Source organism: Peromyscus californicus, unplaced genomic scaffold (genome assembly GCF_007827085.1).
Source record: "Peromyscus californicus insignis strain IS unplaced genomic scaffold, ASM782708v3 Scaffold_19__1_contigs__length_69161282, whole genome shotgun sequence".
Lineage (NCBI taxonomy): Eukaryota > Metazoa > Chordata > Mammalia > Rodentia > Cricetidae > Peromyscus > Peromyscus californicus.
The window spans coordinates 60,805,833-60,820,724 of NW_026294491.1; the positions used below are offsets into that span (position 1 = coordinate 60,805,833).

The 14,892-nt window shown below is 50.8% G+C and overlaps 1 long non-coding RNA gene across 1 annotated transcript; it reads left to right on the top strand.

Annotated features, from left to right (window-relative positions):
* Positions 1 to 206: 206 nt before the first annotated feature.
* On the top strand, positions 207 to 3,765 carry LOC128114138 (uncharacterized). The gene is made up of 3 exons (XR_008219727.1): positions 207 to 412; positions 3,011 to 3,134; positions 3,532 to 3,765. It is a non-coding gene; the product is annotated as an uncharacterized LOC128114138 (long non-coding RNA).
* The last annotated feature ends 11,127 nt before the right edge of the window (positions 3,766 to 14,892 follow it).

Consider the following 14,892-nt stretch of genomic DNA (forward strand, 5'->3'; position numbering starts at 1 on the left):
GAGAACAGAATGACATTCTTGCCTTAGCCCTCTCAGATAGGAAAAAAAGTAAGAAAGTAATTCTAACTCTTTCTCTAAGGGGGGGGGCAACCAAGTGAAGAGAGGAGAAGAGAGAAAGGGAAGTCAGGAGAGAGAGAGAGAGAGAGAGAGAGAGAGAGAGAGAGAGAGAGAGAGAGAGAGAGAGAGAGAGAGATGGTCCAAGGGTTAGTTCTGGAAAAGAGGAACTGGGTCCTTCCTGGGGCTGCCGTTGCTAGAGAGAGTACCATTTCTGGTGCACACCGGAAATTTCCTCTCTGGAAGTGTTTGCCCTGTAACAGCAGCTGGCCTGGGCAGGGCTGGATCCAGCTTCGCTGGTCACGAGGCCGGGGCTTTCCCCTGCGGCCATTCCGGATGGTGTCACTAACATCAGATGGTAAGTCGGCAGGCCTCTGGTCTTCCTCCTCCAGGCTGGAAGTCTGGGCTTGGACCAGGAAGAGTCAGGAATATTGTAGTGAGGCTGGTTCCTGTGTCACCTCCCCGGTGACAGATGAATGGACAGACACCTGGAATTCCCCAGGGACCTGTCATTAGCTTTTATATCGCTTGAGATTTTTATCAGCGGTTTGAAAGGGGAGGCAGGGGCTTCCTCCCTGTGTTTGCTGATGACCCGCAGCTGACAGGGACAGACCCAGTAGCACAATGGAGTCTCCAAGCCAGGCCAGTGTGCCTGCAACAATGGGCCAAGGCGACAGGAGGCTGCAACAGCGGCAGAGGTGGGGAGCCCAGCTCCTGGGTGACGAGGAATCACCAGGCTCTGAGTGCTGGGACTAGGGCGGAGAAGGCTGACGGACAAGAGAGCCCTGGTGGCTGTGAGTGCTGCAAACAGCAGGAAGTACCCCAAATGTCCGCCAGTGGGGGGCAGGTTACATATTTTGGAAGTCTCCACAGTAGAAGGCTATGGGACCCATGTAAGGAATGAGGCTGACGGGGACATGTGTGGCCCTGCATCTGACACAAGGATCTGTTTCTCTTAAACACTAACAGTTCTGTCCATACCCAGACAACGGGGGGGGGGGGGGGGGGGGGGGGGGGGGGGGGGGGGGGGGCGGGGAGGTGGCAGATTAGGGCCAAGGTGCTGCTCAGGTCTTGTTTTACTGATACATCTTTTGATATGTATGTATTCTCTCTCTCCCCTCCTCTCTGTATGGACAGAGCATCCTGCATAACAGTCCTAGTTAAAAAAAGTATCATCACTCGGTTGAAAACAACAAACCCCGTGTTATAAAGTTATACTAACAGAATCATAAACCTCTGGCTTAAGGAGGTGTGCATCTTTCTTGTCATATGTTAAAATTGGCTAGGCTATGCCCAGACACGGGGAAGTCATTTTGGAAAGGAACCCTAGTAGCTGGACCCAATCTCAGGGGACAGTTTGGCTAGAATAGGGGCTGTGCTGGGGAGAAAGCTAGGCAAGCACAGAGCTCACAGACAGCCTCTGGAGGCCGTGTGAGTTGGACAGCCACTGGAGGGCTGGCATGGGGAAGCAGCAGCGGCCTGGTTAGTTTAAGTCCTCCAAAGGGCAGGACTTGGGTCGATGGTTTGGAAGGCACAGAGGTGAGTCCTGACCTAGGATGGCCTTGCTAAGGAGAATGGCTCGTTAGTACTCAAGCAGCCACTGAAGGTTGTCTAGGATGCTGCAGAGGGCATTAACAGAAGCACCGGGAGCCATGTTTTGGGCTCACTCCAGCCCAGGTGAAGTTGAATCTCCGTATTTGATCGGGAAGTCTGCTTTCTGTATCTAATTTTACCTCAAAGGCAAATGCTCCAATGAATTCTACCCCTTGCTTCACAGGATACTGTCACTGTCACCTACAGTGACACTGTTTTTCATTTCATTTCATTTATTTGTTTATTACAGTATATGTGTGGCATACGTACATGTTCATGTAGGTCTGTGCACATGTGTGTTCACATGTGTGCATTCACATGTGTGTGTTCACATGTGTGTACATGCATGTGAAAGCCAGAGGGTGATGACAGGCATCTTTCCCACCTTAGTTTTTGAGTTGGAATTTCTTCCTGACCCCTCAGCTCACTGAATCCGCTGGGCTCGCTGGCCAGTGAACTCCAAGGACCCTCTTGTCTCTGCCTCCCCACAGGTGGGGATTATAGATGCACACTGCCACATCTGACTCTTTACCTGGGTGCTGGGGATCTGAACTCAGGTCCTATGCTCATGTGACAAGACCTTTATAGACCGAGCCATCTCCCTGTCCATTTCCTTTACTTTTTCCCACTTTCATATTTCCCTCCCCTCCTAGAACCAGGCCTAGACTCTCATCTATGTGTTCGAAGTGTCTCTTAAAATATACATCTCCTCTGCACATGGGTGGTCATGTGTTCTGTATGTTTTATATTTTACATAGCATAAGCTCTGCTCTGCTGCAGCTCTCTGTCCCCTATTGTCTTCATTCAACATTGCTAATTAGGGTCTACTCTGTGGTGGCTCACACCCATGGTATAATCCCAGCACTTGGGAGGCGGAGGCAGGGGTATTGCTGCAAATCTGAAGCCAGCTTAAATTTACATGGTAAATTCCAGGGAAGCTCAAGCCACAAAATGAGACCCTGTGTACACCCTCCGCAGACTTCCTCTCTTGTATAATGTCTATTCACATCTGTGCCACGCCCCACTGAATTCCCTATTTTATAGATTGGCACGAGTGTCATAACCATTTTAAACTTTAATCCGGAGCGAGCTCACATTGCAGCCATCTTCTCCCTGCCTGAGGGTCTTTCACTCTAGCAGTGGGCCGGGGAGCAGGCGTGTGTGAGAGCCCAGATTGCTTTGAATTCTGCCACTTGGTGCTTTTCTGGTTCCCTCATTCACTGCTGGTGAGGATGTGAGCTGGTGCAGCCCACCGAGTCCTCAAAGAACTAAAGATAGAATAAGGGCACGGCGCAGCCACCCTGCTCCTGAGCACCCGGCAGCGGTACCCTCACAACGCTGATGATTGTGGCACCATTCACAGAAGCCAAGGCACGGAGCCAGCCTAGGTGTTCACCAGCCGATGAACGAATAGATGAAGGAAATGTGGTTTATATGCAACGGAGTTTTATTCGGCCTCAACGAACAACAAAACGATGTCACACATGGTATGAAAGTAGAATGGGATAATTGGGATGGTGGCCTCCCTGTTCCCTATAGCCTTTCCTTTCCCCATGGACTTCTCCACAAGAGAGAGGAATAGAGGTGGGGGGTAAAGAAAGGTGAGTGTCAGGTCTTTATTTTTAGACTTTGTTTAATATATGTGACATATAGATACATACATGCATAGCATAAAAGCAGAGAACTTTCTGGAGGCAGAAGGAGGAACAGTAAGAGTAATGGTGGGGGGAGGGTAGGAGCTACATACAGTGATCCCATGCATAAAAGTGTTATAATGAAATAATATATTATCTTACATATCTAAAAGTGTTATAATGAAATAATATGTTATCTTACATATCTAAAAAATCCATTAAAACAGAAGCTCTTGGTCTTTCTGCATAGTTACCTAGGCACCTCTATGGAGGACAGAGACCTGAGGAGCTGCAGCAGGGTGGCCCCCCTGCATGTCACTTCTCAGCAGAGCTGGCCATCATGACAGTGTGCATGGGATCTCGTGGTTGAATGGTTGAACTCTACCTGGAGGGTGAGCTGCTTCCTGTCGACAGAACTGAGAGCAGTTCTTTGTTCAGAAGATGCCATCAGTCTGCAAGAGTTTCCTTTTCCTTTTTTCCTTCGTTGGGTGGTAGGGGCGGGGGTAGGTGGGGGAAGATGGGGGGGCTACAGCAGGGGAGTTTGAGCTATGCATCCCAGACAAGCCTTGAACTCATGATCCTCCTGCCTCTGCCTTCCAAGTGCCAAGATTACAGGTGTGACTCCATGCTAGACCTGTGTTGGGATTTTCTTTTGTTTATTAATTTGTGTGTGTGTGTATGTGTGAGTGTGTGTACATGCACGCGTGCGCATAGGCCAGAGGTTGACATCCGGAGTCTTCCTTGATCATTCTCCATCTAACTTACTGCAGTAGGTCTCTTGCTGAACTCGGAGCTCACTGATAAGGCTAGTCTAGCTTGCTCCGGGGAAACTCCCGTCTCTACTAACCAAGTTCTGGAATTGCAGGGGGAATACCATGCCTACCTGGTACTTATGTGGGTTCTGGGACCCAAACTCCAGTCCTCATCTTGTGTGGCAAGCGTCTTTTCCACGGAGCATCTCCTCAGCCCCCTCACAGGATTTTTTTTTTTTTAAACAATAGAAGCTTCTTTTTTTTTTTAAAAAAAAAAAATCTCAATAGAAGCTTTGAACTCAGGCTCCAAGGTTTTGTACTGCTTTGACTGAGAGGTAGGAAGTCTCTAATTGCTCCCCTTGAGTCTGGGCTGGCCCCCGTTACTTCCTGTGCTCAAGAGAACGCAGTACAAACGGAGCCCTGTGCGTCTGAACACTCAGACAGGCTCTGCATCTTCAACCCTACTTTGCTAGCTCTCTCTCTCTGAGGGGAGCCTCCTGCCGTGGAAGGCAGCGAGCTGCTTGGAGACTACCATGACAGAGAGGACACAGAGAGCTGCTGCAGGCAGCATCCAGCCCCACGGCCAGGCACAGGATGAGGCTCTCTCAGCTAGCCAGCCCTAGCTGATCTCTCAATTCGTAAGAGACCTGAAATGTCAATTGTCCAGTCAAGCCTTCCCTGGACTGTTCCATAAAATCATGAGACAACAAAATTGCTGGTTTCGCCTCGCCAAGTTGAGGGGGTCATCCGTTATGTAGCAACAGTAGCTACGGCAATCTCTTTGAACACAGCGAGCAGCATCTTGCTCCACTCTTTGCTGGTAACTTTAACAGGACCTCTGCAGCTCAACACCCACTGTTTCTGATGTTTTCAATACAGTGTTACCTGAGTTGGCTGTTGCGAGTCGAGTATACATTCGAAGAAATAACTTGATGCCTTGGATGTTGTCCACTTCTGTCAGAGAAGAGCTACATTTGTGTCTGTCAGGCTTCCTAAGTACCCACGGAACACGATCTCCCGCTTCCGTTTTAGGGGTTAATGGAAAGTCTTTCTGGCTCACCTTTAGCTTGTAGGGTGCAGCCTTTTTTGGAATCCTTGCTTAGAGAGAGGTGCTGCACTAAGTTCCCCTTTGGTAAGCTGGTGTTCTGCCAGAGAGCCGTTCTGCTCTGTGGGCAATGGGCTGACTGACCCCTCCTAATGTGAGAACATATTGGTGCCAGGCGGAGGCACCATTCTTAGTATCTATGTCTTGGTCATTGCCCACAAATTTTTTACTGTCTTGTTAGATTCCTGGTGAAAGTTCTGGTTAAAAGTATGCATATAATAATTAATCTTATCTATTATTTATTTTTATTTTAGTGTGTGTGTTGCACGTATATGAGTGTGCAGGTGGACTCACTGATGCATGCACAGGCCAGAGCATGACATCAGGTGTCTTTCTCAGTCATTTTACATCTTGAGACAGGGTTACTCACAGAACCACAAGCTCACTGTGTTTGGTAGGCTGGCCAGCCAGCGCGCTTTTGAGATTTGCCTGTCTCTGCTTCCTGCTGCTGGGGTTATAGGCGTGTGCAGCCATGCCCAGCTTTTTATCTGGGTGCTGAGTATTTGAACTCAGGTATATCATACTTGCAAAGCAAGTGTCTTACCCCTGGGCCTTCTCTCCAGCCCCACACCAATCTCCATAAGCAGAAACTGGTCTCGTTGAATTTCCCACTGCAGACTTGAGGCTATCCCCTAAGAGTTTCAGTGTGTTACTGACTTTGCCTCAGCCCTGAGTGCTCCAGATGGTTTTGTTTTTGGGTTTTAGGTTCTTTGTATCACCTGTGTCTTTTTTTCTTTCTTTTTTTGTTTGTTTTTTTTTTTTTTTTCACGACAGTCTCTGTGTAGTTTTGGTGCCTGTCCTGGATCTCACTCTATAGACCAGGCTGGCCTCAAACTCACAGAGATCCACCCGGCTCTGCCTCCCGAGTGCTGAGATCAAAGGCGTGCGCCACCACTGCCCTGTGGCATCGCCTGTGTCTTTATCACGGAATGCCTTTCACCACTGACAAGTGTGATGGTTCAGATTCCTTGTCAACTTGACTGGATTTGGACTCATCCGGGAGACACACTTCTGGGTGTGTCTATGAGAGAGGTTTCACTGAGAAGGGAAGACTCATGTGGGTGGGATCATCCCATGAGCTGGTGTTTCAGACTAAATAAAAAGAAGAGCACAAGGGATCCAGCTGAGCACCAGCGTTCATCACTCTCTGCTTCCTGACTGCAGACACAGTGTGACCAGCCCTTCCCGCCACACCCCGGCTGCCATGTCTTCCCCACCATGATGGACTGTCTCCTCAGACCATGAACCCAAGTGAGCTCTTCCTCTCTTAAGTATTTTCTCGTCATGCATTGGCCTCAGCAACAAGAAGAACAACCAGCAGAAGGAGACTGTCCTTCATGACCTTTACCCTATCTCGATCTAATTCTTTTGGTACACATTAAACTATACAACCAAGATTGCTGGCACAGTGCGTGCCGTAAAGTAGAGAGGTTCTGATTTAGGTGAGGGGAGAATAGACGAGTCTAATTGTCAGAGCATCTTCATGCGTATGTGCTCTTGAGTGTACAATTGCATTTGTGTGTGCAGGTGTATGGACAGGTGCATGTGTGTACAAGAGTGTGTGTACATATGCATATATGTGTACACAGGTGCATGTGTACACAGGCGCACGTGTACAGGTGCATGTATGTGTATGTGTGTGTGTGTGTACAGATGCATATGTATATGCATGTGTGCTTGTGTGTGGAAACATTGAAGACAATCTTGGGTTATTTTTTAGGCATCATCCACCTTGGGCTTTCTTTCTTTTCTACATATGTATGATGTGTGTGGGGTGTTCACGTGTGCACATAGGTATGTGTGCACAATGTGTGCATATATACAGGAGCCCAAAGTCGGAGTGAGTGTCTTCCTTGATTGCTCTTACTTTGTTTATTGAGACAGAGGTCCTTGCTTGACTTGGAGCTCACCAATTCCTGCTAGTCTGGCCAGCTCGCCCAGGGATCCTCTTCTCAACTTTCTGCACGCTGGAATTAGAGGGGACCAGTCCATCTGCCTGACTTTTATACAGGTTCTGGGACCTGAACTCTGGCCCTCACTCTTATACCGTAAGTGCTTTATCCATGGGGCCATCTCCCCAGTTCCCACCTTCTATGTGAGACTCTCTCACTGGCCTGGAGCTCACCAATTAACTAGGTTGGTTACCCAGTGAGCCCTAGGAACCCACCTGTCTCTGGCTCCCCAGTGCTAGAATTACAAGCATGGATCACCATATTTAGCTTAAAAAATTATTATTCTTTTTAAGTGTAGATCAGCAGTTCTCAATCTGTGGGTCGCAACCCTTTGACAAACCTCTATGTCCAAAAATATTTATATTACAATTCATAACAGTAGCAAAATTCAGTTATGAAGTAGCAACAAAAATAATTTTATGGTTGAGGTCACCACAACATGAGGAACTGCATTAAAGGGTCACAGCATGAGGAAGGTTGAGAACCACTGATCTAGACGAATGTTTTGCCTGCATGTATGTGTGCCATGTGCATGTGTGGTGCCTGTGGAAACCAGAGCCCCTGAACCTGGAGTTATGGATGACTGCAAGTCACCATGTGGTGCTTGGAACTGAACGGGCTTGATGGTCTGTTAGTGTTAATTGGCAACTTGACAGAATCTAGAATCACCTGGGAGATGGGACTCTGGGCATGTCTGTGGAGGAATATCCTGACTACATTTATTGAGGTGGGAAGACCTGCCTACTGTGGGTGGTATCATTTCCTGGTTGCCATCCTGGACTGTAGGAATGGAAAAAGGGAAACTGAGCGGTCACATGGGTTGGTTGCTCTTTTCTTAGGACTGTGGACGTAATACGGTCAGCTGCTTCAAGCTCCTCACTGCCTTGACTTCCCTGCCATGATGGTCTATGCCTGAACTGTGAGCTAAAACAAACCTTTCCCTCCTTAAGTGGCTTTTCTCAGGACAGTTTATCACAGGAACAGGAAAAGAAGCTAAGACTCAGCCCCAGAGCAGCTAACTGTACCTGGGTACCCTTAGAGCCTTGCCCCAGAGCAGTAACTATACCTGGGTACCCTTAGAGCATTGCCCCAGAGCAGTAGCTGTACCTGGGTACCCTTAGAGTGTTGCCCTACAGTAGCCCAGCAGCTCTGGCCAGCTCTAGGCTGCACCCTCTTTGTTTCCGAGACCCCACCCTGTCTCTTGGCCAAGAAGACTCAAGAACTCTTGGCACAGAAGGATGCTCCCTGCTGCCCAGCGGAGATGACCACTTAATGGAGAGTGGAGAGGGGAAGGCGGAGGAGAGCGAAAAGAAAGGTCCTCTTTCAGGCTCAAGACGCTGTGGAGTAGCAGGCCAGCGGCCTGCCAGGAGCTGACTCACCGGCATGGGACAGGGCACTACAGGTGCACTCCGGCTAGCAGACAATAGACGCCTGTTGCAAACAGCCCCACACCCCAGACTGACCACCGGATTCAGGCAGAGACTGATCCCCCAGGGGAGCATTGGGGTTGGGGGGTGGAAGAAGAGGGCCTGAGCTGGAAGCTGTCATCCTTTTGCCTTTGCTGGGCCTGGCTCAGTGCACACTGTAGCCATGTGATTTCATGGCTGGGGAGACAGACACACAGAACCAGAGAACTGGGCAGCCTCTAATGTGACCCTTGTTCTCCATCATCTCAATTGTCCCTGCTGTCAGCATGCTGTGTCCCTAGGGGAGGGACACATCTTTTCAGAGCTTCATTTGACCTCTCTCATGAGCCCTTCAACCTGCACCCTCTCATTAATAATCTTCGCTGGCCTTTGATAGGGACCATCATCATTTCCGCTCACAGGTAAGCAAACTGAGACACAGCCGACCCAGAACTACAGCCAAAGCTCAGGCTTCAAAGCCAATCCCTGTCCCATGAAACCGCTCAAACAGATGGGGATGCAGTGCCTGGCAGGCTGGCGCCGGCACAGCCAGCTTTCTGGAGCCTTCAAGAGGGCTTTGGTGTGGGATGGTCAGGAAGCATCTTGGTTGGGGAGGGATGGGCAGGCAGGGAGGTGAGTGGGGCTGAAGGATGAGACTCCTTCAGTGAATTGAAGTGGGGGTGGAAAGGCTGGGTGCCAGGCTGTCCAGGCATGGCTCTACCCATTGCTGGTTGTTGGAATGTGGGCACATTTCATAGATGTTCTTAGGGGCTCTGTTTTTCCATCTATAAGATGGGAATGAAAGCACCAGCCTTGTGGGCTGTCGAATACTAACATGTGTAGCTATAATTTTTCTGGTTCTGTTCAGCTCCTATGGCCCTGAGGCCGGCCACTTGGACTCAAGTAAACACACAGAGACTTATATTACTTATAAACTGTATGGCCATGGCAGGCTTCTTGCTAACTGTTCTTATATCTTAAATTAACCCATTTCTATTAATCTATAAGTTGCCATGTGGCTTACCGGTACTTTTACATCTTCTTCCTCTGTGTCTGGCTGGCGACTCCTGACTCAGCCTTCCTGTTCCCAGAATTCTCTTCTCTGCTTGTCCCGCCTATGCTTCCTGCCTGTCTACTGGCCAATCAGCATTTTATTTATTTACCAATCAGAGCAACACATTCACAGCGTACATAACATATCCACAGCAAGCATGTCTTTTGTGAAGTGGTTTACAAAGACTACTTGGTCCCTCACCCTCACCCGACTCTTCACTGAGGCCTCACTTCTTATCTCTCTCAGATGCTTCCTCAGGTCCTGCTCTGAGTTCTCAACTCCTTTTCCCACTTCCTTCATGAGATTCCAACACAGCCTGTATCCCCTAACAGCTCTGCCTGGGGGCCCCAGCCCAGGTTCCCACCAAGCTCTCTTTCTGCTTCACGTGACCCAGAATTTAGCATCTGAGATGTGAGTTCAAGGCCCCCACTCTAGCTGACATCCAACCCCCACTGACCTTTTCTCTATGTCTGGAGCCCAGAAAGTTCCAGCCTGTGCCTGCACTTGCAGGGAAGGAGGTGGCTAGGACCAGGCAGCGGAGATACATGCCCCCCTACCCCATGGCCCACCCCCTTCTCTTCTGGCTCAATGTCTCCTGGGGTTCTTGACCTGCAAGTGTTTGTGTGTTGAAGTCTCAATAAGGCCTCAGATTAGCCTGTGTTCCCTGCATGCGCCCGGGGACTGACATGGTGAGGGCCCAGTGGGGACCAGTCCTTTCCAGATCTTCAGCTGTCAAGGCAGTGGCTGATGAACCCGTTAGCTGTGAGGAAAGCAGGTCTGCTCCCAGGACTCTGGGCTGTCTCTTCCAAGAACAACAGGGGCTTCATGTAAGTAGGATAGTCAAAAGGCCAGGGCCACAGGATGCCCTGCAGAAGGAATCTTCCTACCTGCCATGTCAAGGGAGGAGGCCAGGGGGCCGCAGGGCTGGGACCCACTGCCCTCACCCAGCCTTCTGTGGATGGGCCCTGCCACAGCCCAAGCCACTGCTCACACTAGGCAGTGGTCACCATTGCTGTTCCTTTTACTGCTTCTCTCATGCCCTCAGCCTCTGTGTTGGGAAATTTTCTCTGTGAACTCATACTGCCAGCCCTAGCTTCAGGATGGGAAAAACTCGAATCCAGGGCCCTGAAACCTAATCTCTTCAAATACTATACTCAGGCAAATAATTCTAACTCCCCAAGATCTGGTCCACCAGGATTTCTAGGGAGATGGTGAAGGTTAGCCCAGGGAATCGGTGTTCTCTGTGACCTATGCTACTGCTGTCTCAGCTGAGGAGCAGGAGGTTCCCAGGCTGACTCCTAGTGAGCACAGGCTGTAAAGAGAGCGCTTGGTGGCCCTAGCTAGCTTATGGCTCTAGTACCCTCCCTGAGTCACCCAGGGTGGAGGGCACAGGCAGGGACAGATCCATTCAAGAGGAGCACTGGGTGCCTCCCTAGAGCACAGCAATGGCGTGGTTGGCAGGCCGTGCCCTCACTGAGGCACGGTCTCCAGGGAGCCTGGCAGCCTCGGCCTTGTGAATTCTCAAGTGCCTTCCTTGATGGAGAAAAGTTATAGTGATCTCTCTGACCTGAGCTCAGATTCCCCAAACTCATATAAAAAAGACAGGTGTCTGCATGCACTCACATGTATGTGTGTGTGTGTGTGTGTGTGTGTGTGTGTGAAACAAGTGAATTCTTGATGCTCATTGACCAGCTTAGTCTAGCTGAACCGGTGATATTCCAGTTAAGTGAGAGAGGCCTGTCTCAAAATAAATGTGGATAGCTATTGAGGAAAGATACCCAATGTCAACCTTGGACATCACACACATGTGCACTCTTACACACTTGCATACACACAATACCACACACACACACACACACATAAAGCCGTAAAAGGTAGGGTGGGGGAATGTAGGTCACCTGGGCCCCCCCCGAAAAGGGCAGCCCTCAGGCCAGCTGGTGGCTGCACTGGGGCCACCCAAGCCCACAGGGTGGGGCTGGCTCTCATTAGCTTCTGGACCTTGAGGAAACCAAAGCTTGAGGCTAGCCAGCGGCCTTGTGGTTTTGGAAAGAAGAGGCCCAATTCCCCAGTTCCAAGGATCTCAACACTCACAAGCCTGTAGGGGTATGTACACACACACACACACACACACACACACACACACACAACACACACACACACACACACTGTGTTCAGGATTTCAGGCCTAGGAGAGGGTCCTGAGCTCAGGGGCTTCTTAGAGGGAGGAAGGAAGGTACCAGCCTCGGCAGCCTCCCCTGGAGAGTTGGCAGCTCCTCCCTGCTCTCACCCTTCCTCACAGGCTGTTTGCAAGGGGACAAAGGAGGGCTCTGACCTGACTCTGAAAAGATCCCTCTTTTCCCACCTGTAATGGAGGAGATTCTAGGCCAGTGTGGGAAGTTCCTGAGCTCTGAGGAGGTGAAGCACCCTCTAACCCTGTCCCAGCCCTCACACACCCAGTGAATTCCTGGATGCATGACCAAGGGGCATATCTTGCCAAAGCTAAGGTTCTTGCTGGGTGACCAGTCAGGCACAAGTCAGGCCTGGCCTCTTCAGAACTGACGGTGCCTCCCTCCATGGCTAATCTGAGGCTGGCTCCATAGTTGTGTTTTAACCCAGGCTTGGTGCAGGCTGAGGCTGAGTCCTCACGCCCTGAACCAGGAAGTAAGGGCAGCAGGGGCTTCAGATCTTGGACGCAGACTTGGTCACCTTGGCCCTGCCTTTGTGGGAAATGAGATGGCTTGGTCTGTGGACAGGCCATCACGGCCTGGCTTTTCTTTCCTCTCTTGTTCTTTGAAACATAAACCACTACCAGTTACAACTGCTTTGTAGCCTTCTGGAAGGTTGGGGCCATGCCATAACACTGTAAACCCAGGCCAGCCCAGGTACACACTGAGTGTGCAATGTTGGGTACACACTGAGTGTGCAACGCTGGGTACACACTGAGTGTGCAACGCTGGTACACACTGAATGTGCAATGCTGGGTACACACTGAGTGTGCAGTGCTGGGTACACACTGAGTGTGCAGTGCTGGGTACACACTGAGTGTGCAATGCTGGTACACACTGAGTGTGCAATGCTGGGTACACACTGAGTGTGCAAACAGACTGCTTTTGTTTCTAGATGCTCTCTTGGTGTGTGTTCAGTGGGCGCCTCTTTTCTTAGGGTGAGAAAATGACCTTCCAGCACATAAACTACCACGTAACCACTGAGATGAGGTCAAGACCTCACCATCTTCACGGGGACCTCAAAGAAAATGGGGCCTGAGGCCACCCGGCAGGGGGCTTGCCTAACTGGAGACAGACTTCCTCCAAGGGGTCTAGAGAGGCTGCGGGGATCAGTGGCTCTCCCCGGTGTGTGGTCACTACAGTTGACCCCTTGCCCCTGGGATCTCTGCCACTGTCACTCAGGCGGCTCTTACCACCTTGCCCTCCTCCTGGTCAGAGTCGAGAGCTCAAAGAACCCTGCTCCAGGCCACTCCATGATGCTGCTGAAGAGACTTCCGCCACCCTGCTGGAGTCTGGGAGACCCCGATGGCCACAGAGACAGGCCCTGGGCAGTCGTCTACTAGTTAGGTGAACTGGGCATGCTGTGCCACAATCCACACCACCTCCCTCAGAAATGGCTGACTCAGCTCTGGATTGGCGGCAGGACTGGCCAAGGGTCATCACAGAGTAAGGAGCAGAGGGTGTGTGGAGAAATATCCCAGACTCCAGGCTGAAGGGAGGCGGGTTTGGGTTTAAGAGTTCAGCCTCTGGCCCACACTCTAAGGGTTTCATCTCAAGGCTGACTTTCATCAGCTGAGACCTCAGGCGGGTTATTTCAGACCTCTGTGCCTGGCCCTGTCCTCTGTGAAGTAGGGTAATAGCCCTACCCAGGAGAGCTGTTCCGAGAGTTAGATGAGATATGCCACGTAAAACAGTCAGAATAGTGCCTGGCACACAGTAAACCCCCAGAGGTCGTTAGACGTTATTGCCGTGGGCTGGCTAGTGGATGGGAAACTGAAGCTCACCCTAAAAGGCTTTAATTGACTGTTGACATTCTGTTTCCTCCACTGGTCTCTGAGACTCCCAGGCCCTTTATCTCTTATGCCTGGCGCATCTCAGGGCCTCGAAAGCATGTGTTGAAAGAATGAACAAGTGAAGGAGTGAAGTAGAGAGGAGAGGACGCATCAGGGGAAGCTTCTAGAAGGAGGCAGCACTTAGGGAAAAGCTCCACAGGGTAGGGTAGGGGAGAATGGCTGAGGTGAAGGCTGGGAGGCCTCTCCGGCTGAGGCCCCTGAGGGGGAAGCTGTGCCAGGCCTGAGGTGGGCGCAGGGTGGGAGAAGACGGGAGGAACAGACCGACTGAGCTGGTGGGGCCTCACCAAGCATGGATGACCGAGTCCACTGGTCCATCACAAGAGTCACATCAGAGGAGGGCTGTCCAGAGGGGTGCAGACTGACGGAAAGGCAGGGGGCCGGGCCCTGCGGCTTGTGGGCCGTTTATGGAGCCCGGTGTTTGTTACTGGGCAGGAGCCAGCCTCTGCGCACAGGCCCCTCAGCCGGTGAGGAGACAAGTGCTGGAGATAAGGGGATTTTAAACAAATAAGCAATCCTCCGGGAGCTTAAAAGAGAAGGGACTGTGAGCTTCCTCTCCCTCTTCTCTCTTTCTGTTCTTTCCAGCTCCCCACCAGCGCCTTCCCTTCTTCCTGTATCCTCGGTCACTCCTTTCCTTCTGTCTCCCCTCCCCTTCTTTCTCCTTTCCTTCCTTCTAAATTTTACCTTTCTGAACTTGTCCTTCAGATTAAGTGTATATGTGTGTGTGCACACGTGCGTGCGTAAAGGTAGGGAAGTCCCCCGCTTCATCAAGGTATTACCTTGGGCTGATAACCTAGAATCTACGGAAGATTTTAGTGACTTAATGACCCCCCAAGGTCATCCTGCCCGCTCTTCCTCAGAGTCCAACCAACACATCCTCAGGAGACCCAGTCCGAGGGGGACATGATAGGTCCTCAGGGTGCCCAAGTGTCAGGGCAATATGGCTTGTCTTCAGGAGCCCCAGGCTGCAGGAGACACAGCCCTTCTTCAAGGAGCCCCAGTCTGCGGCAGAAAGGAGATAAACGCACCACAGACGGAGATATCATTTCGCTCTTGGGGCTGGTGCAGCAGTGTGCAGAGTGGACCCTGGGATCTGTATCCACAGGGATGAGAACATGTGGGAAGCCGTCAGGTAGTAAACAGTGGGCTGGCATCCCAGAGCCACACAGTTTCCAGATGTGCATCCTCCTCCATCCCTGTCTGACTAACAGGGAGGACCACTGGGGTCCATTTTTCCCATGAAGTATAGGTGGGTCTGGGCAGGAGA